We start from the raw sequence: 23,308 nt of genomic DNA, 5'->3' as shown, positions 1-23,308 counted from the left end.
GTACATCAACTCAGTGATCACGGCATGCGACACTTTGGTGCGGGCTTTCAGTCTGGCTAGATTAAAAATATTGCCGTCCGTGCGAAATCGAATGCGAACACCTTCAGAAGTCGTTTGTGAGACCTCTTGGACTACGACTGAAAAGTATAACGCGAACAATGTGGGTGCTAGAACGCACCCCTGTTTTACCCCACAGGTGACGGGGAAAAAATTGGACTGTTCGTCGTTAACAGCGACGCAGCACTGCATGTCGTCATGCAGGAGTCTTAGAAGTCTCACGAACTTCTCTGTACATCCGATTTTGTGAAGTACAAGCCAGAGGGCTTCACGAGGCACACTATCGAAGGCCTTCTCAAGGTCAACAAAACAGAGATATAAAGGACGATCTTGCTCTCTGCTCTTCTCCTGTAGTTGTCTCACTGAGAATATAGCCTCACACGTACCTCGTTCAGGCCGGAAGCCGAACTGGGTTTCGGGAAGAAGTTTTTCGGAAAGCGTCATAAGGCGGTTCAGCAACACTCGTGCAAAGACTTTTCCAGGGACTGATAGTAGCGAAATACCACGGTATGAATTACAATCGGACCGGTCACCCTTGTTCTTATATAGGGCCCTGATACGTGATACTTTAAAAGTAGATGGGACTTGTTCCTCTTGCCACATACGAACAAAATGTTCCCATATAGCTGAATGCAATTCATCACCGCCGTATTTAAACAGTTCTCCCGGTATAGAGTCAATGCCCACCGCACGCTTATTTTGCTGTTGTTTGATGGCGAGAGCAATCTCCTCACGAGTGAGTGTCTCGTCCAGCTCAGTAGCGACAGGGAGTTGCGGAATCGAACGAATGTGTTCCAGGTCAGCAGCCCGGTCCACATTTAGCAGAGTGCTGAAGTGTTCTGCCCATCGTGCAAGTACTTCCTCTTTGCTCTTAAGTAAACCTACTCCAGACAGCGGCTTTAACGGTATTTTGGCAATAGAGGTTGTGCCAATTAATTTCCGAACCTCGCTGTAAAATTTTCCGAGCTGATTCGTGTCAACGAGCCACTGAATCTGTTGAGCCTTCTCTCGCCACCACTTGTCTTTGGCCTCCCTAGATAATCGCCTCAGCTGCAGGTTACTTTCTCTGATCTCCGCAACGCTCACATTTTGGTCAGCTCCGCGGTGTTGTCGGAGGAGACGGCGATGCTTGTCAATCGCTTCCGTTAATACTTCATCATTCTCATCAAACCAGTCCTCGTTCTTACGGGCTCTACTACCCAAAGTAGTTGTGGCCGTGTTCAGTATGTGAGAAGACAAAGCACTCCAGTCGCAATCCACAATGCCGCCGTCTTTGTTGATGGATGGCAAACCAGAGACCAAAGATCGAGCATATTCTTTCCTCATCTCAAGATCTTGAAGCCCATCTACGTTAAGACTCGCGTTGGGCTTTGATGTACCAGATCTTCGAGGACGATAGAGGCGAAGACGCAACTTAGCAACAACAAGCCTATGGTCAGTCCAGCAGTGCGCACCACGCATGACGCGGGTGACGAGGACTTGGGAGACGTCACGTTGCCGAACGATTGCGTAGTCAATTAGATGCCAGTGTTTGGATCTTGGGTGCATCCATGTATTTTTGTATTTAGCGGGAAGCCTAAACAAGGTACTCGTTATTGCAAGATGGAATTGTGCACATAAACTGAGTAAAAGCTGGCCGTTGCTGTTCATGGAACCAACTCCATGCCTACCCAAAACATTGGGCCATGCATCGTAATCCCGTCCTACCCTGGCATTAAAATCACCCAACAGGAGAATCTGCTCTTTAGGTCTTACGCTTTCGATACAGCTTGAAAGCTCTTCATAAAACTGATCCTTAATGTCATCAGACTTATCCATAGTCGGCGCATAGATACTGATGACATTAAGGAAGTTATCTTTGTCTAGGTGTAGGCGCAGTGTGGTAACGCGGTCCGAAATATGAACCGGACACTCTTGTAGCTGGTTAACAAGTCTATTTTTAATCGCAAATCCAACACCTGACCGACGCGTCTCAGAGGCAGCGAGTCCCTTCCAAAAGAAAGTATATTCCACCAGCTCCCCTTCATCAGCTAGGTGTGTTTCGCTGAGAGCAGCCACATCTATATCATAGCGACGAAGTTCACGGGCAACAATGGCGGTTTTCCGTTCGGGGCAGATATTTTCATCGCGATCAAGCAGAGTACGTACATTCCACGCGCCGAATGTCATAATAGGGATTTTATTATTTGTATACTTCTTTCTGTGGCGTCGACCGCGAGTTTAACGATGCGGAGGCAGCCGCGGTTGCTACCGTCCTAAAGTGTTGGGGTGAGCAATTTTTAGGACACCTTTTCTAGCCCCCTCCCTGGCTGAGCAGGGAAAGCAGTGCTTCCCTGAATAGGGCTGCTTTGCCGCTCCAGGTGCTGCCGAGCCCTCTCTGTCCCCCTGATCAGAGAAGGAGCGACCACGGTATTCTAGAACACCCCAGAGCCGCCCGCGTGCAGGTCTCAGACAAAGCCCAATATGCATCAAATCGGACCTCTCTACCTCGACCCATCGCCACGGGACTTTCCGTCAAATCGGAGTCCATATTCGGAAGCAGTCAGTTGCGCAGGAGATATTTAGGTGCACAAGCGTACGCGCAAACACATGTGCACACCCTCGTCTTCTCCCATCTTGATCCAGTGGAGCGGAGAGACCGATACGACTGGAGACAGGTTCAGATGATGTGTCTGGCCAATGATAACTCTGTCCTCTATCATTGCCCTAAGCCGTCCACCAGGCCTTGCTATCCCGCCGGGTCCGCCAAACTCGTTGCATATCTGCGATGAGTCGCCTTTTCCACCGGGATAGACTTCGTGCACTAAGCGGGAGGTATCCGCTGTACAACCTGCCTCAACGGCAGGCCCCCTCGACCAGGTTTAGCCCGCGAGTCGACGCGGTTTACCGGGGTGTGGCATCCACTACAGCTACTTGGAGCCACTGGCGAGAGTTTGCAGAACGTCTGCGATCAGTGGAAAAACCCACCTCCTTTACAGGCCGACTGGTGAGATTCCAAGGCCACAATTCACTAGACGCTGCAATACACCCCAAACGTTCACGAGTATGACGGATGAGAATATTAAAGACAAACAATATTAATCTATTCTTAATTAACCATAGACTTAACAATATACAAAAGAGATTTCATTTCATATAAACACTCATAATTATTATTACAAATTATTGTACAATGCAAGGAATCGAACACCCAGGACCATCGGAAGTAAACGGCGTGCTAAATCGCTATACCACCGAGACCGTCGAGATCTAATTAAGATCTTGTTACTTTTGGCAGTCGATTAACTAAACTGGTATCCATTTTGAATCACTGACCTGGATAATAAATATAGAAGTGTATAAAATTGAATTTTGACAATGTACACCGGTTTCAAATTTGTCTGTGGCACTAATCAAATTTGTAAACTATAACAAGATGGGATCGAATCCAAAACCACAAAAATTCTGTACCGGAGTCATATCAATTACTTACGGATATCTGACCTCCAGTTAAGGCGCAGCCTACCAATAGTTTAAACTTTTATGTTGTCATTTTACTGAGGTTTATTTTTTTTTTTGTAATAATAATAAACCTTAACAACTTTAATTCCAGACGAGGTAGATAGACACATTGTTAAAACTAGAAATCGTCTGAATGCAATTCTGGATATTTGCACTTTTCGCTCAAATGATTTTCTATTCTATTCTATTCTAGAAAACAACAGATAATGATGTACAGAAACAAGAACAACATTAATTTATTGAAAAATTATCAGTACTAATAACATACTTTAATTGACTTTAAACCTTGAAGATTTTATAAGCTTTATCGGTCACCTTCCCTTATTCGTCATTATTGACTTTATTTATCTTCTAAACCTAAATTTTGTGTATAATAATAGTAATATAATAAATATATTTAATTTGGTTTGTTATCGATGTTATCTATCACCGGAAAGTCGTTGAAAAAAATATATTTATTACTCAATTATATTGCAATCACACAAATAGTCTACTAAGATTATTGTGTGTGCCACAATTAGTTTAAATGCACATGTCGTGTAATAGACAAGGACAGATATACCTCACGATCTAGGGCCGAAAGGAGCCGAGGACACCCGCTGCTGGGAAAAAAGCACCAGACGCCACAGCAGAAAGCCAGGTACGCTCGTAACTCCTTACTTCTGCCCGTGATCTGTGATGACAGTCTTGTCGAAGGAAACTATCTCTCGGGATACACAATCCCCAGGGAACCGCTTTAACATTTTTTGGTCTTCAACACCGCAATAACAATTATAAAGGTAAAAAGTTTGTAAAGAATTTGTAGTTATTTCACGCAAAAACTACTAAATGAAAAAGGATTAAATTTATTATACATAGAGATCAAATTCCATACTAACGCATTATATTATCTAAAATACCATCCTTATCATCTGTATGAATGGAGGTCTTCCACAGTGCGGTTTTCTAGAAACTTTTTGCCACGTACAACCACATTGTGGAATCACCTTCCAGCAATGGTATACCCGAACCGATACGATATTGAAACCTTCAAGAAAAGAGCTTTTTCCTTTTTAAAAGGCCGAAAATGTACTTGCAATTCCCCTGTTGTTGCGGGTGCTCATGGGCGGCGGTAATCACTTACCATCAGGTGAACCGCATGCTCATTTGTCTCCTGCGTTATATAAAAAAAGAAACGAAACATTTCAAAATAATGATGTTAAATTAAAAAATATATAATAATATAATCTACTAAAAAAAAGGGTTAACATACTAGGTTTAATAAAAATAACAAAGCCACAGTCAGGTATTTGATTTAAATTTCTTTTTTATTACCTTTTAAAAATAATCCTTTCAAGTTAAATTTAAATAAATATAATATTATTTTTCACTAAAATGAAGTGATAACATTTCACGTTAACAAAACAAAGTCACACACCATTTTTGTTTTAGATATTCCATTTTTTTATTCAGCTATGGCTTTCTGCTAGAACTGGCCTTTAATAGAATTTGGAGGTGTAATTTAATCTGGCATGAAACAGGCAAATGTTCTCACGAAACAAAAACATGTACTTTCTATTCACAGGTATTTTATGGCATATATAGGCACCGAGCAAGGAATCGAACCCGCGACCATTGGAAGTAAAGCGGTATGCTAAACCGCTAGACTACTTAGGCCGTCTCAGAAAATACGGTATACATACTGGTATAAATACTTACATATTTTTTTGTAAATACATACATAATATACATATAAAACACCCAGACCGATACAAGCAATCATGCTCATGAATACAAATGTATGCATCGTGCGAGGAATCGAACCCGCGACCATCGGAAGTAAAGCGGTGCGCTAAACTATGAGATTCAAAACATTGTAAAATTGTTACCCTTAAAGGGGTTAAATAAAATAGGGGATGACAGTTATATATAAAATCGTTATTTCTGAAGCTAGAACTATGAAAATTATTTTTGCTTTTTTTGGATTAAATTATGGAATATTTTTTCTTTATTTGGACAATAACAAAAAAACGAAGACCCGGGCTCAGCTAGTACAAATTACAACTATGAATGTACACTTTAGAATATAAATATATATAACTCAAAGGTGACTGACTGACTGACATAGTGATCTCTTAAAGCACAGCCGAAAACACTGAACGGATCGGGATGAAATTTGGCATGCAGGTAGATGTTATGACGTAGGCATCCGCTAAGAAAGGATTTCGATTAATTCTACCTCCAAGGGGATGAAAGTTTGTATGAAACTTTGTCAATTTTAAACAGATCGGGCTCAGACTTTGCATGCATAAAACTACTATGACGTAGGCATCCCCTAAGAAAGGATTTTGATAAATTCCATCCCTGAGGGGATAAATTACCGCGAGCGAAGCCGCGGGCAAAAGCTAGTTATAAATAAGTTTGAATAGATTTTTTTTTACAAACGTTACTATTCCGTAGGTGATTGTTGCAATGATGACCATAAAGTCTTCAGTTGACCTTGCTCTGTGCGTGTTGACATAACAAATTCATAATTTATTTCTTAGGGTATCCTAAGAAAGGATTTGGAAAATTCCACCCCTAAGGGGATAAATTAACGCGAGCGAAGCCGCCGGCAAAAGCTAGTCGTGTAATAAACCCTTTACTTTTCGAAACTAGTACAACACAATCCATGAATCAAACAATGCGATACAGTAGCTTCATTCAACAACAAACAAAACAAAAACATATGAGAAATCGCTAGAATACCCTTAGGAGCCTCATTATTTTAATAGCGTGAGTCCCAAAACCACAAAGCAAACTCGACCTTATTCTCTATGTTAAACAACTTGAAGTTATTTAAACTTCAGTTTAAGAAATTCAATATCAACTACCGGTATATTTGAATAGGGACAATGTGTTTTATGCTGTTGGAGTTTAGGGTAAGTTTTGTTTGAATGTATGTTTGTTTGGTTATTGACCAGTATAAAAGCCTTGCTTCGTGTCTTGACACCTACTCTCTTTATTATTTGATTGCATCGACAAGATTGTCTATCTATACAATAATTAACTAACACTACTAAATAATATCTTGAAATAATTCACACAGCGCCATCTAGTTCTAAGCTAAGCAGAGCTTGTGTTATGGGTACTAGACAACTGATATAAATTAAGTACACAGATTAAGTAGGTTAGTAGGTACTAGTCTGATATAAATACACAGATTTTTTTTTGGAAATACCTACATAATATATAGAAAACAACCAGACCGATACAAACAATCATACACATCATACACATGAATACAAATGTTGACGACCTCGGTGGTATAGCGGTCCAGCACACCGCTTTACGTCCAATGGTCGCGGGTTTGATTCCTCGCACGGCACAAACATTTGTATTCACGAGTATGATTGTTTGTATCGGTCTGGGTATTTTCTATGTATATTATGTATGTATTTACGAAAAAAAAATATCTATGTATTTGTATCAGTTATCTAGTACCCATAACACAAGCTTTAGCTAGCTTAACTTGGGACTAGATGGCGCTGTGTGAATTGTCCTGAGTTATTATTATTATTATTATTTGTGCCGTGCTAGGAATCGAACCCGCTATTATCTTGGAAGTAAAGTGGTGTGCTAAACTGCTAGACTAGATTTTATTAAAAAAAACACTATAATTTGTGTTGAGTGAAGACAACCAGCCGCGGCTGTCTGTTCGCTTATTACTTTTAAATTACGCAAGAGATTTTGATGCAGTTTACTGCAATAGATAGAGTGGTTTATGTATAATATGTGTTATAGTATAGAACAAGCCAAAAAATTTAAAGATATGTAAGGCATCCGTGCGAAGCCGGGGCGGTAGTTATCTATACATCTATACATATAAATAAAATTGGAGTGTCTGTTTGTAATATTGAAATAACCGTTTTTTACTACATGCATATGAATATAAATACGGTACATACACCAAAATAACATTTTTTACAATTATCGTCTGTCTGTCTGTCTGTGCCGGCTAATCTCTGAAATGGCTAGACCGATTTTGACGAGATTTTTTGGCAGGTAGCTGATGTGATAAGGAGTAACTTAGGCTACTTGTATTTTAGAAAAAATCTTTTATTATAGAAAAATAATGTTAAATGCCACACGGACGAAGTCGCGGTACAGCTAGTTATACAATACAATACAACATACGAATGAAATAAAAATTCTCTTTTTTTTAATCAGATGAAATTAACGATCACTCATGACAGTTATATTATGATAATCTGCAGTTAAAACTAATTAAACCGGCCACATCGGACACAAGTTTATTTTTCCAGTGTCAGTAATGAAACGATCATGTTAAAATAACTACACCGCTAACTGAGCATGTTAAAATAAACTTTGCTTTATATTTGTTATTGTACAACCACCTGTTAATTCGGAAGCGTGAATGAGAACTTAATTTGAGGTTGTTTGATTAGATTTACCCGACTGTCGGTGAAAGGAGGGTAATGTATAACAACATATATCATTACATAGTATAAAACAAAGTCGCTGGCGCTGTCTGTCCGTCCCTATGCTTAAATCTTTAAAACTGTGCAACGGATTTTAAAGCGGTTTTTTTAAAGGTTTATATTTATAATACAAGTACACCCGAAGCCGGAGCTAGTAGCTAGTTACACATAAAGTAAAATAATTACATATATGTGTTTGGTAACGGATATTTTTTTTTATGCTACTACGGTGGCAAACAAGCATATGGCCCATCTGATGGAATTTCATCATCATCATCATCTTCGCAGCACGGAAGACGTCCACTGCTGGACATAGGTCTGCCCCAAAGATCTCCACGACGATCAGTCCTGCGCTGCTCGCATCCAACGCCTTCCAGCGATCTTGACCAGATCGTCGGTCCACCTTGCTGGAGGCCTTCCCACGCTGCGTCTTCCGGTCCGTGGTCGCCACTCGAGGACTTTACTGCCCCAACGGCCATCTGTCCTACGTGCTATGTGCACTGCCCTGAAATCCTGTAGTTGTAATATCAAGGAGAGAACTAACTTGTTATATCTCTTGTTCGTTAAATATATAATAGTTAAATATATATATATATATGTATCGTGCTATTTATTATTTTTATTATTATTAGGTATTATTATTCACACAAAATCAGAGACAAGTAAATATATTTTTTTATTAACATTCCTTTAAAATAGCACCAGATAAGTTCATTGACCATTATTATTAACTGAATCTGCATTCTATATTTGGTGAATGAATAAAAAAAATACTAATACTTTTGAGTACATAATTTTCATGATCATTTAACTTAAATTTAATTACAATATTTTTTTACATTTAATTCTTACATTCATATAGGGACTTTACTATTATTGAGAACATAACTTTAATAGACTTTAATTTTTCTTCATATATATAATAAGCAATGAAAATAACTAGAAAACTGAAATAACTTACCTAAAATGTGTTTATTACACGTTACAGGTTCTTATGAATAGTCTAGAATAGTCTATAATGAAAAATATTGCATCCAACAGAAAAAGATGAAAAAAGTATGTAACTCAATTAGTTCTAAGTTCATTTACATGCATTTCAATTTAGTGATAATATTTCATTTGAATTCTTTATTGGAATACGATTTTATTCATAAATTTCTGTGTAATTTATAGTAATTTTCACTCAAGAATTTTATTTAACACTAGTTGTACTCGTGACTTCGTCCACCTGGGATTTAACCTTATTTTTATAAAATAAAAGTAGCCTAAGTTACTCCTTATTACATCAGATACCTGCCAATAATAGTCCCGTCAAAATCGGTCTAGCCATTTCAGAGATTAGCCGGAACAAACAGACAGACAGACAATATTTAAAAAAAATGTTATTTTAATATTACAAACAGACACTCCAATTTTATATATATGTATAGATAATAAAATGTGTTCATTAAATTAATCATAATAATGCACCCGTTTACGTTAGTAAAGTTGCCAGCGTCGCGTCGCCTTATCGCTTATATCTTTTAAAAATGTATAAGAAAAGAAATAATGCAGTTTTCAGCAATAGATAGAGTGATTCAAGAGGAAGGTTTATATGTATAATACATGCGTGTTATAGTATAGTACAAGGGAAGACATTACAATATTTGTAATGCATCCGTGCGAAGTTTTTAGTTGTTTGTAGTTATTGTAGTTTGAAGTCTATACTACACTAGCTTTTGCCCACGGCTTCGCTCGCGTTAACTTGTCCCCTTAGGGGTGGAATTTATCAAAATCCTTTCTTATGGGATGCCTACGTCATAGTAGCTTTATGCATGCAAAGTTTCAGCTCGATCGGTTTAAAATTGACAAAGTTTCATACAAACTTTCATCCCCTATTTTATCCCTTGGGGGTTGAATTAATCAAAATCCTTTATTAGGGGATGCCTACGTCATAGTAGCTTTATGCATGCAAAATCTCAGCCCGATCGGTTTAAAATTGACAAAGTTTCATACAAACTTTCATCCCCTATTTTATCCCCTTGGGGGTTGAATTAATCAAAATCCTTTCTTAGGGGATGCCTACGTCATAACATTTACCTGCATTCCAACTTTCAGCTCGATCCGTCCAGTGGTTTGGGCTGTGCGTTGATAGATCACTATGTCAGTCACCTTTGAGTTATATATATTTAGCTATATGGAACAAGTAGAGAAATTAAAAAAAATTGCAATGCCGGATGCATTGCAATTTTTTTTAATGGTTTTAAAAAATTTTTAATTGCAAAACTAGTTCGCAAATATATTATATAGAAAGTTACGTAAAATAATATACATTGATATTCTTGGAAAGTTTAATTATTATTTTGTAAAAATCTTTTCTATAAATATTACTTCTAATAAAACCTGTTGGCTGCACAAATATTTTTCTAAATCCCTTTATGTTCAAATTGAAATTATTTCAATAGAAAGTTACTTTACTATCGTAGATAGACAGAAGATAAACAAAAGAATGTTTTCTGTTATATTTTAACTTTTGCTGTGAATTGCTTTAGCGCAGCTAAGTGTATTCATAATTATTTATGAAAATTATTAATTTATATTCACTTTTAATTTTCTTTGCACATAAAGAAAATAATTCAATAACATACATACATCATTTTTTGTAAATACTCTCTCCACAAAAGTTCTTGAAAGAGATTGCATTAGCGATAAGACCGCCTTAGAGTTATTTTTAATGTTTTAATTTTATTCATATTAGTGCTATAAAACGACATAAAAAATACTTACAGTTACATTTCTTTAAACATAATCAACAAATTAAACACAAAAAAAATACTAACTGAAATGTTCACAATCATTGTATGAAACTAACTGCATTCCATAAAAAACGTAACCAACATTAAAAAATGACTAATTCAAAACCATCTCCTTTTGAAGTCGGTTAAAGTAGAATTTCACAGGACATGTTTCATACTAATATGACGCAAATCGTATAATATAGAAGCGGCCATTACTTGCATTTACTGGCACCACTGATTCACCCCCACTATTGTTGACTAATATTCATACGTGTCATACAACAACATACTATTACTGGAAGTGACAATCAGGCGTAGTTTATTAAAGAGGTACAAACATAAGCCGCGAGCAGCTACATCGCCGTCAGTGGAAGCAGCTGCAACAAAATCCTCGGTGCAACCACAGCGTCGAGATTTTACCGCCGTCGGCGCTAGCAAATCTACGGCTTCAGTACAGAGGCGTGTGCCGAAAACGGCACTGAATATTGACCCTACGTGTGCTGCCAATGGTAACCGCGACGATGATGACTTCGTCGTGGTACAAAAGAAGAGACGCACAAACAGGGTCAATAGGAACCATTGCGGCACTGCACTCACTGGGTCCAACTTCCTGCTGCGTGCAATACACCGATCACGGTAATGTACCTGTCCCGTCTACATTACGCCACTAAGGAACAGGATATTGTCGATTATATACGAACCAAAAGTAACATGAGATTGAGGGTGACGCAGCTGGAGTCGAGCCCAATGCGAGTTTCAAGACGTTTGTGGCCCGGATCACCACCAACATGCTACCCACTTTTATGAAGGAGGACTACTGGCCGAAGGGTATGGTGTATCGGCGCTACCGTGGAAGATTGCCATCGTCAGTGCTGTGACCACACATACAATTTCAATATCTTAATTTTATAATATTATTTAATATGTATGTTGGGTCTAGTAGCCTTAATAAATAAAGAAATAAAATTAAATACATAAAAAAATACGACTTTATAAATTTTTTTGTATGGATGATTATAGAATGCATTCATCTGCAAAACATCTATTAAAAAGAGCAACACACAAGTTTCTTGCTCGTTCTTCTTGTGATGAATTTGCATTCCGAATGAGTGGTAGAATCAAAATATGACTATTCAAAAGTGCTTGTAATGAGTTTATTTGAATAAAGATTATTTCTATTTCTGCCTGAGGTGGCAGCATTAGATTATGCCAGAATAAACAAGAGGTAGAAAAATATAAGTTTGAAAAAAAAACTTACATGGCGATGGTTTGTACAAAGAATAAAATGAGCTCGAACGCATTTTTTTAAAAATAGCAAAAAAAATTGTACTATCCATTTCTTTTATATCCTTGGCCAATAATAATGGAACCTTCACACCTTACCGTGTAGAATGACTTGCAATCTATGCGCTAATCCTCGCTTCCTGCGGTCAGCGCCAGTCAGTGGGGAAACAGCAGGGTTGTCACCTATTGTACTCATTACCTCGTACAGATGTCAAAAACCTCGTACATCGTAATATTGGTGATTGACTATTAAAATTTATTGATCTTGGATGCCATCATCATCATCATCATTTCAGCCCGAAAGATATCTACTAGATAGTGGATGTTTAGAGAACTACTACTTAAAAACCTGATGTCAGAATCTACGTAATTTACAATATTTTCGTAGCGTAGGCCGAAGAATAGAATAAACAATCTTTATTCAAATAAAAATAGTAAAAGCATTTTTGAATAGATATGTCTGTTATTCTGTAACTCATTGAGAACGTAGATTCATAACAAGAAGAACGAGCAAGAAACTTGTGCTCTTTTGAAGAAATGTTGTTCAAAATTACAGTTTTAGAAATTTTGTGTGAATACAAATTATTGGCAGTTTGTATTCATATAGCAATATTGACAGAAATAGATAAATAGTTCCTTGATTAAAAAATCTCGTACTCCGTCGTATAAGAAACCTCGTACTCGTACAGTGGACATCCCTGGTAAGGAATAAATTATAATTATGGTGCTTAATGCCTTTTGTGGCTCGGGTGTTCATCGAAGAATGGGCTGAACTCCTTAAGGGTAGGGTGTTGCATTCATGGAAAAATGTATATCTATCTTGTGACATTTTTAAAGTTAAGCAACACTAGCGACTCGCCCTGGGTATGATCGGCAATAAATATTGTAGAGTTAATACGGAAAAATACGACCTATGAAACAGGACGTATTACCAAAAAGTTGCCTTCTAAAAATTATAAAAACAATACATTTTTTAGAAGGCAAAAAATGTAAAGTTTCAGTTCGATAATGTCTCATTGCGAACTTTATTTGAGCCGGTACGAACTTGTTCTATATTCGAACTTGGTACGAATGTTTTAAACGTGTTTTATAGGTGGGTAAAACAAAATGTTTTTGGCGGAACTGCGGTGTAAACAAGCCCCAGGGCATTGTAGAAAATATACGAGAATGAATGCAAACTAGGATTTTACATAGCGATGGGGAACTGAAGTTAAGTAAACTTAACATTTTAGGATGTACACACTGCCAGTCATAATACCTATAGAAAGAGATCATTTAGCTTTTACTAGCTGTACCCGTGACCTCGAATGCGTGGAATTATTTTTACTTCCTTTGGACCTTGATCTTAAGGGTAAAATTTATATAAACTTTGAATGTTTATATATGACGACCTCGGTGGTCTAGCGGTGGTCGCGGGTTCGATTCCTAGCACGGCACAAACATTTGTATTCATGAGTATGATTGTTTGTATCGGTCTGGGTGTTTTCTATGTATAATATGTATGTATTTACGAAAAAAAAATTTATCTATGTACTTGTATCAGTTATCTAGTACTCGTAACACAAGCTTTAGCTAGCTTAACTTGGGACTAGATGGCGCTGTGTGAATTATCCTGAGATTATTATTATTATTATTATATTTATCTGCAGTCTAAAAAAAATTCAAGTTTTTAGCTTCAAAAATGATGATACTTCCATACAAACACTTCTTTGCTTTTCACATTAAAAAGTAGCCTATATCCTTTCTTAGGGATTGGACTATCTGTGTACTAAATTTCATTTAAATCGGTTCAGTTTTGGAGGGAATGCGAGACAGACAAAGTTACTTTCACATTTATTACTTTTGTAATGAAGTTAGCTTGTCCTCCGCGCGGTATCCACTGGAAACCATCATGTTAAATTACCAGAGAATTTGTGACGATGCGCTAACTGACCTAACCTCAAGTTCTTCTTGTTGTCCTTGTCCTTCCTCCCCTGATTCCCTGCCAAACTTTACTATTAGCACAGACGGGTGAACCATTCCAGGATGAGAAGTATGGGGAGGGGAGGATGTGGGGGGGTAAGGGATGTTAGTAATGTAAACTAATTTCTCTATTAAATTTATTAACCCAGGTTGACCTCCGCGCGGTTTACCATGGAAACCATTCTGGTTTATTGCCGGTGAAAATATCAACATGCGCTAACTGACCTGACCTCATACTACTCTTGTCATCATCCACTGATGCCCCTCCAGCGTAAACCGTTTGCACAGACAGGTGTACCATTCTATTATAATCCATTAAAAAAAACGATCTGGGATTATAATCGGAAAGATATACTTTTTTATTATATTATATTACTTTCAAAGATTATTTTATTGCCCTACCTATATTCTATTATACTTCAAATACTTTTACTATCTATTTAAGTAACGAATACAATCTGAAGCGAAGGACTAACAAATCACACGACTACAGTAGCCATTACAGCCGCCCCTAACATCGCTAATCGAAAGAGACTACTATTAATTACGTCCAGATTAACCGATTCCAGAGACTTTTCGCAATCCACATTGCACAGAGCAATTAGAAGAATAGACGCGGGAAGTCGCTCGAAATTCGATTATGTGGCCGCTCCGAGTCTCGACGCACGTTAGAAAGTAATTTCAGTGGACATCCGAGTAACAGTATTAGGGCGACAGTTTTTATTTCTAAATTTAAATTTAGAATTATTTGTTCGAAATGTTTTTAAATTAATTTTAAATATAGTTTTTATGAAGTTGCCAGTTTCTTTTGTGCCGGTGAATATTTTGCTATAGTTTTTATAGTAATGCTTTTTTTAATCAACCACTTTAAAGACTGTAATTGTTACCGACTTCAAAAAAGGGAGGTTCTGTATAATGTATGACAGTGCAATCATTTTCATAGTAATGCATTTTTTAAACAACCATTTCAAAGTAAGGATTAGTTTTAGTACTGACTGAATTTTACCGACTTCAAAGGGAGGAGGTTCTGTATCATGTATGGTGCGCTTAACCGGTGCGCTTGAGCGGTGTGCTTAACCGCTAAACCAACAAGACCGCCATAGGACTTGGTGGTTTAACGGGTCCGAATCTATCGGAAGTTTAACTTCCGATAGATTCAAACCCGCGACAGTCGGACCACTAAACCTTTAGGTCAGCGAGGCCGTCAATATGTATTACAGATAACATAATATTACTAATAATAGTAAAAGGATACACTTATCTGTACAGTATTGTGCGCCCGCGCATGAGAGCCACACTCGAGCATTCATTTCAAGAAATTGACCACATTAGGTAGACTTACAAACGACCAACAATACCATATTGTACGTGTAACTTAATCCTGCATTATTTACCACACGGCATTTTCGATCTTATTCCTTTAAACATAAGTTACATTACTGCACGAATATCGCATCGCCTACGCACAACCACATAAGTATATTTTTAGCATTACCACATACAATCCTTTTATTCGTCTTACAGGAACGATCTCATAAATTTCGTTAGTAAAATAACACCGGTTATAGAAAATCTTATTTCTTACAATAGTAAGTAGTACATACCAATTGATATACGTCAATTAGTTTCTTGTTACAATAGTATAGAGAATAGAACTAGTGACATAGAAAATTAAAAATATGTGTATATGTGTCAACACATCCACCGAATAGGTCCGTACTTAGCGGTTGTAGCGCTGCAATGCTGTTTTTCAGCACTACAACTTGAGGTAGTATTGCTGTGTTGTACACGATTTAAGATATACTAAATATGGTGCCATTTTTATCAGATTTTGACAGCTTCCTTTCTTTGCGGACTACTCTAATGCTGTTGGCCGCAGTTGATCTTTACAGTTTCACCGGGCGAGTGCAGATGGCATTCCAAATCCAAACCAAAAAAAAAAATACGACTTTAGTCTGAGGGCACCGCTAGGGGTTCGAACCTCGGCTCAGGCCATCGTAATATCGATCCCCGTTTGAATTGGATGGGGAATCGGTCCGAGGGGGACAGCTTCCTGTCACAGTTCTGTGTGTATAAATCTAAATTAGAATCAGAATGTGCCCAAATTAAAAATATACACAGATATCTTTGTATTAAAATCAACTTGCATTAAACCACACATTCCGCAGTGGAATATAAATACCACAGACAAATAAACACAAAAATAGACCACAAAGAGATATAAAGACACGAATTTATAAGTCCATTATAGACGCAGCGATGCCGTGGCGTGCTCTATGGTTGTTTTTTTTTTCTTTTATAACGTAAGGTATCTGGGAGATCGAGCTTCGTGTGGCAATTTTTCTAAAATATAATTTTATGTGATATATGTACCACAAAAAACAAAGTAATACAACCTGTGTCCGCGGTTTCACCCGCATTTAATTTATAACCTATATGCTGTTCGGATATATAAGCTATATTGGTGTAAAGTTTCAACAAAATCCGTTTAGTAGTTTTTGCGTGAAAGAGTAACAAAGATCCATCCATAATCATATACAAAAAATGTTATTTTGGTGTATGTACCGTATTTATGCATATGTATATGAATAAGCATGTAATAAAAAACGGTTATTTCAATATTACAAACAGACATTCTAATTTTATTTATATGTGTAGATATTTTTATATACAATTTGTTAGATCACTGTCATCTTTAATACATCGTCTCAGCTGACAACATCGCATCTACCCGCAAAAGATATAAAAATTAATATCTATCAGTTATCTGGTACCCTTAATACAAGACCTTATAAGATACTTAACTTGGGACTCAATTACTTATGAATTATCCAATGATATTTTTATAATTATTAATATAAGAATATATCGATTGGTACATATAAATAAAATTGGAGTGTCTGTTTGTAATATTGAAATAACCATTTTTTTCTGCATGCATATTATATATAATGTAAATATGGTACATACATCCAAATAACATTTTTTGCAATTTTTGTCTGTCTGTCTGTCTGTATGTTCCGGCTAATCTTTGAAATGGCTGGACCGATTTTGACGGAATTTATTGGCAGGTAGCTGATGTAATAAGGAGTAAATTAGGCTACTTATATTTTAGAAAAATAATGTTAAATTCCACACGGACGAAGTCGCGAGTACAGCTAGTGTTACATATATATATATATATATTTATTTATTTATATATCCTTAGTGAATACATCTCTGAAATGAATGAATGAATGAATGAATGAATGAATGATCTATTAAACTCACAATACCGTCTGATTACTTTCTTTGGGGCAACCGAGATCAGTCACATCCGTTGCTTTGTGTCCAGATGTGACGAATATTTTATGGAAAAAAAAGACGAATGCGAGATGCACAGGTGTGATTATTGAGTTATATATAGTTCTAACAATAAATAATAATAATAATAATCTCAGGACAATTCACACAGCGCCATCTAGACACAAGTTTTTTTTTATGGGTGATTATGGAATGCTAGCTAACGGTTTAGCTTGTGTTATGGGTACTAGACAACTGATACAAATACATACATATTTTTTTTCGTAAATACCTCGGTGGTCTAGCGGTCTAGCACACTGCTTTAAGTTCGATGGTCGCGGGTTCGATTCCTCGCACGACACAAACATTTGTATTCATGAGTATGATTGTTTGTATCGGTCTGGGTATTTTCTATGTATAATATATATGTATTTACGTATAATAAAAATGTATCTATGTATTTGTATCAATTATCTAGTACTCATGTTATTATATATATATAAACTCGAAAGTTTGCGAGTATAGACTACGTGCGTCCTTATTCTGTATCCACTATACGCGTTACTAATAAGCCACGTGTACACTACCAAATAAACCTAATAATCATTACATAGTATAAAGCAATGTCGCTGTCGCTGTCTGTCCGTCCCTTTGTATGCTTAAATCTTTAAAACTACGCAACGGATTTGAAGCGGTTTTTTTAGTAGAGTCATCGAAGAGGAAGGTTTATATATATAATACGTGTAAACCCGGGCAAAGCTGGGGCGAGTACCTAGTTATATGTAATACTTTATTTTAATATTGACTCAATACCATTACGGGTGCAAAACCGCGGTTATGAGCTATATTGTTAATAACAATTTCACAAAGTTAGTTGCCTTAGATGAAGAGAGAGTGCATGTACACCCGGGCAAAGCCGGGGCGAGTAGCTAGTGTTATATAAAAATAAATAACTGTTCATTATTATAGATATAGTCGTAATTATAGCTATAGTCAAAAGAACCGAAAATCATTCTCCTTTTTGTCGTCAGTTTAGAATATAAAAACAAAAACAGATAAACAAAAAACTCATGTTGCCGCGTTTACAAATAAAAATATATATATATAAAATATAAACATTTTCGGGCGTGGTGAATTTGCATTTTAATGGAGATCCACGCGCACGTAACAAGTTTAACTAATAGCCGTGAAATGAGAGCGGCGCCGGGAGGCAAGTGCAGTGTTTTTTGTAGAAAAACTGACAGACGAGCGCGAGATGAAGTGTGGAATTTAATTACGTCTTGTTATCAATAAGAGATAAGGAATAAAACTCACTGGCGTTTTCATCCTATAACGCAAATAAATGTTAAAATGATAATGCAGAAACATATTGAAACAAAAGTCAAACCCGTTTCATTGACACAGTTAAAATTAAAATTAAAATTTTAAAATTTATAAACATATAAATAAATAAAAATATATATATACAAAAATAAAATTAAAATTTTAAAATTTATAAACATATAAATAAATAAAAATATATATATACACTACCTGTCCCGGCAAACGTTGTTTTGCCGTAAAATAAAAAAAAAAATTAGGGGTGGACTACCCCTAACATTTAGGGGGATGAAACATAGATGTTGGCCGATTCTCAGACATACTCAATACGCTCACAAAATTTCATGAGAATCGGTCAAGCCGTTTCGAAGGAGTATGGGAACGAAAACTGTGACACGAGAATTTTATATATAAGATAATAATAATAATCAATATTTATATAAACATATATATATATAAACTAAAATAAAATAAAAAGATAAATATGTATACATATATAAACTTCTGTAAACATTTACGCATACCGTGGCAACCAGTAATTAAATCAACACTATATATCTGAACTTTTTGCAAGTGTTAATAATTGTAACCTCATAGTATATATCTTGATGGTCAATAAATGTTTAAAATCTTATCAATATTATAATAATCTCACGACAAATCACACAGCGCCATCTAGATCCAAGTTAAGCTAGCTAAAGCTTGTGTTATGGGTACTACATAACTGATACAAATATATCGTTTTTTTTTCGTAAATACATATATATTATACATAGAAAACTCTCAGACCGATACAAACAATTATACTCATGAGTACAATTGTTTGTGCATACAAGGAATTGAACCCGCGACCCTCGGTAAATTATTATAAATGTATATTATTATAAAAGAAAATGGATAACAAAAGAACCTAAAAATATAATTACAGAAATCAAACAATAGTTGAGAAACTACAAAAAGTTTATTTTACATTGGTCCAACAACTTAGTGTAATTTGTAATAAACATAAAATGTGCTTGTTTATTTATATCAAATATTCAAATTTGGTACTACATTCCGTAAACTAAAATACGCGTTTATATATAGTTTATTGTGATACTAAATCAAGCGAACAATGCTATGGATTACAGTTTATAGTTTAAACAAAGAAATTCCAGTGAGACAAGAAGCAGAGAGAGAAATAAATATTATCAAAATATATGATTACTAGTTGTCCCCGGCAAACGTTGTTTTGCCATATAAATTAATAACGCTATAAAAAAATAGGGGTTGATGATAGAAGGGTTAAAATTTAGGATTGTTTGTATTTTTGTTGTATCATAAAAAAAAGAAACTAAAAATTTTGTCTAAAAATAAAAAAAATATTTAGGGGTGGACTACCTCTAACATTTAGGGGGATGAAAAATAGATGTTGGCCGATTCTCAGATCTACTCAATACGCTCACAAAATTTCATGAGAATCGGTCAAGCCGTTTCGGAGGAGTATGGGAAAGAAAACTGTGACACGAGAATTTTATATATAAGATATAGAAGCATTACAAATACACTACAAATATATTTATTCTTTATAATGGAATGGTGCACCCACGCGCTATCGGTTTACGCTGGCTGTTTTTTTTTCGGACTACTCTAATGCTGTTAGCCGCAGCTGGCCTTTACAGCTTCACCGGACGTTATGGGGCGAGTGCAGATGGCACTCCAAACCCGCGGAAGGAGTTATGGAGCGGCTGAAGGCCAACTCCTGCCTGACGGATATGACTTTAGTCTGAGGGCACCATTAGGCGTTCGAACCTCGGCTCAGGCCGTCGTAATATCGATCCCCGTTTGAATTGGACGGGGGATCGGTCGGAGGGGTTTACGCTGGCGGGGCACCAGTGGAGGATGATAAGATGAGCATAAGGTCAAGTCAGTTAGCCCATAGTAAATTCACCATGAATTTGTTACGATAGTTTTCAGGGAAAACCGCGTGGAGGTCAACCTGTCATTAATCCTTTTTCTTCCAATATATTTATTCTGTATCATAGTTTATGTAAAGCTGTTAAGAAATATATATTGCAAGTATTTTTATGAGCTCTAAGAGCATGCAATGGGTCAGATTGTTAAAATTAGATGTCAACAATGTACATGACTGCAGAACATCGAGATCAGAAGGCGAACTGGAGTTACCGACATCATCCAAAGAATCGCGCGCTAAAGTGGCGATGGGCTGGTCACGTATGCCGAAGCAAAGACGGACATACAGATCCCTAATGGCGACCTAGGATGGGTAGCAGAAGCGTAGGCAGACCAACTGCCAGATGGTCTGATGACATCAAGAAGACGATAGGACCGACCTGAACAAGACACGCCACAGACAGACTGAAGTGGAAAATTATGCAAGAGGCATCCAGCAGTGGACAAATATATGAAAGAGAAGAAAGAGAATGTACATCATCATCATCTGCTTCCACCTTATCCCATTTATTTGGAGTCGGCATAATATGTTTTTTGCTTACATTCATCTCTGTTCGCAGTCATCCCGTTATTTACTCCCTTTCTCACTATATCACCTTTCACACAGTCCATCCATCTCTTTTTCGGCCTTCCTCTGCCCTTATAACCATCCACATTCATATATAACACCTTTCTTAAAATATTATCCTCGTTCCTACGCATTACATGTCCATACTATGATAGACGATTACTCTTCAACCTCTCTGACACCGGTGCCACTGTATATATGCCACAAAGAGAATGTACATGATAACAATTAAAAACTTATTTTTTTTAAGTGTGATTATGTTTGTCTTCAATTCAATTATTAATATTCAAATAAAAAATAATTTATTCATGTTGGACATTTTATCCCCATATGAACGTAATATTTCTCTACCGTCCAGTTCAGTATACAGATTCAATAGAGAAGAACTGGCAAGAAACTCGACTGAAATTCTTTTTTTTTAAACCAGTTTATTTATATTGTACACTTATATTAGATGTCTATGTCTAACATTAACTGAAAATCCGGTGCATGAATTTTAACAATATTAATAGATGTTTTTTTATAAGTAAATAATAATAATAAATATTCCAGAACAATAAAAGTAGCGTCATACACGGTAAGCAGAGCTTGTGTTATGGGTACTAGACAACTGTTATAAATACTTAGATAATTTTTTTTGTATATACATTAAAAATATCCAGACCGATACAAACAATCATACTCATGAATACAAATGTTTGCACCGTGCGAGGAATCGAACCCGCGACATTCGAAAGTAAAGCGTGCTAAACCGCTAGACCACCGAGGCCGTCACGTGGCGTGGCTGTCAAATTAAAAACATTTCCAAACATTTAGTTTATATCACCAGCATTACTAAATAAATACAGTGAAAATAACTGCACATTAACATCAAAAGTAAACACGAGCTCACCTAATTTAAGAACAAACTGTTTCCACGTCGCATGGCGAACGAGAATGCATCCGAAAATATGTTTTTCCAACAAAAGGACGGGTCGGATGCAGTTATCATATGCTTGTGTACGGCATGCAATATGCCAAGATAGTAGTCCGGACCGGTCCGCTTTACAGGACCAAGATTAAATAACGCAGAAGAATTAGTGCTTTGAAATATTTAGAACACACAAATGACCTCTGAGAGGACATGTTTGTTAGAATAAATCCGATAAAGTTGACAATTGATTACATTTAAGTATATAATCAAATAAATAGTAAAATATGGGGAATATTCTTTTAGCTATTTTGTTTTAATTAAATTGATCTCAACGCAGTTGTTACTAGAAATCACAGAAGCTAATTCCTCTCTATGTATGTGTAATTATTTGTAGTAATTGTTACAATAGAAATAATATTAACGTAACAATTAGGAGTAATAATTGAAGAACTCTCCGATATTAATAAAGTATAACTTGTAATATAAATACATATTCCGATTTCACCTAAACAAAATATAAAATAAGTGATATTTTCCTACGTGTATTGAAAATAAGTTCTTAACCTAAATTCTTTACACAGTATTCCAGTTTAATTTTTGATTCACTCAGCTATAAACAAAATAAATTATTACTCGTATAAAAAAAAACTACTAGTCTTCTATATTCACAAAACCGAATAAGTATCTAATCTTTTTGTTCTTTATTTGAATAAAAATAATTTTTAAACAGTTTTACAAAATGCAATGTGAGTACCAAATCTTTATGTTCTTTATTTAAATAAAAATATTTAAAGAAATAGGTATTCATAAAATGCAATTCCAGCACCTACCCGTTTTGTTCTTAATTTGAATAAAAATCAATTTTAAAAGTTATATAAAATGTAATGTGAGCTTCTAATCTTTTTGTTCTCTATTTAAATAAAAGTAAACTTTAAATTGATATTCACAAAATACAATTCGAACACGTAACGGTTTTGTTCTTAATTTGAATAAATATAAATTTTAAACAGTTTCACAAAATGCAATGTGAGCATCTAATCTTTTTGTGCTTTATTTGAACAAAAGAAACTCGCTACTTCTTATTAAGTACCACATTTTGCGAAGCGCTGGATGATTGTTCCGCTAAGATTAGAAACTGGACGGACTTGGCACAAATTCTGGTGCTTGCAAAGAACAAAGAGCATACTTAAATACCTACTTGAAACGCAACTGACATTTTGTTTAGTTGATC

This window comes from Achroia grisella, unplaced genomic scaffold, assembly GCF_030625045.1.
Source record: "Achroia grisella isolate CSIRO2021 unplaced genomic scaffold, CSIRO_AGI_Agris_v1 utg862, whole genome shotgun sequence".
Lineage (NCBI taxonomy): Eukaryota > Metazoa > Arthropoda > Insecta > Lepidoptera > Pyralidae > Achroia > Achroia grisella.
Note: the sequence above shows the minus strand (reverse complement) of the source record.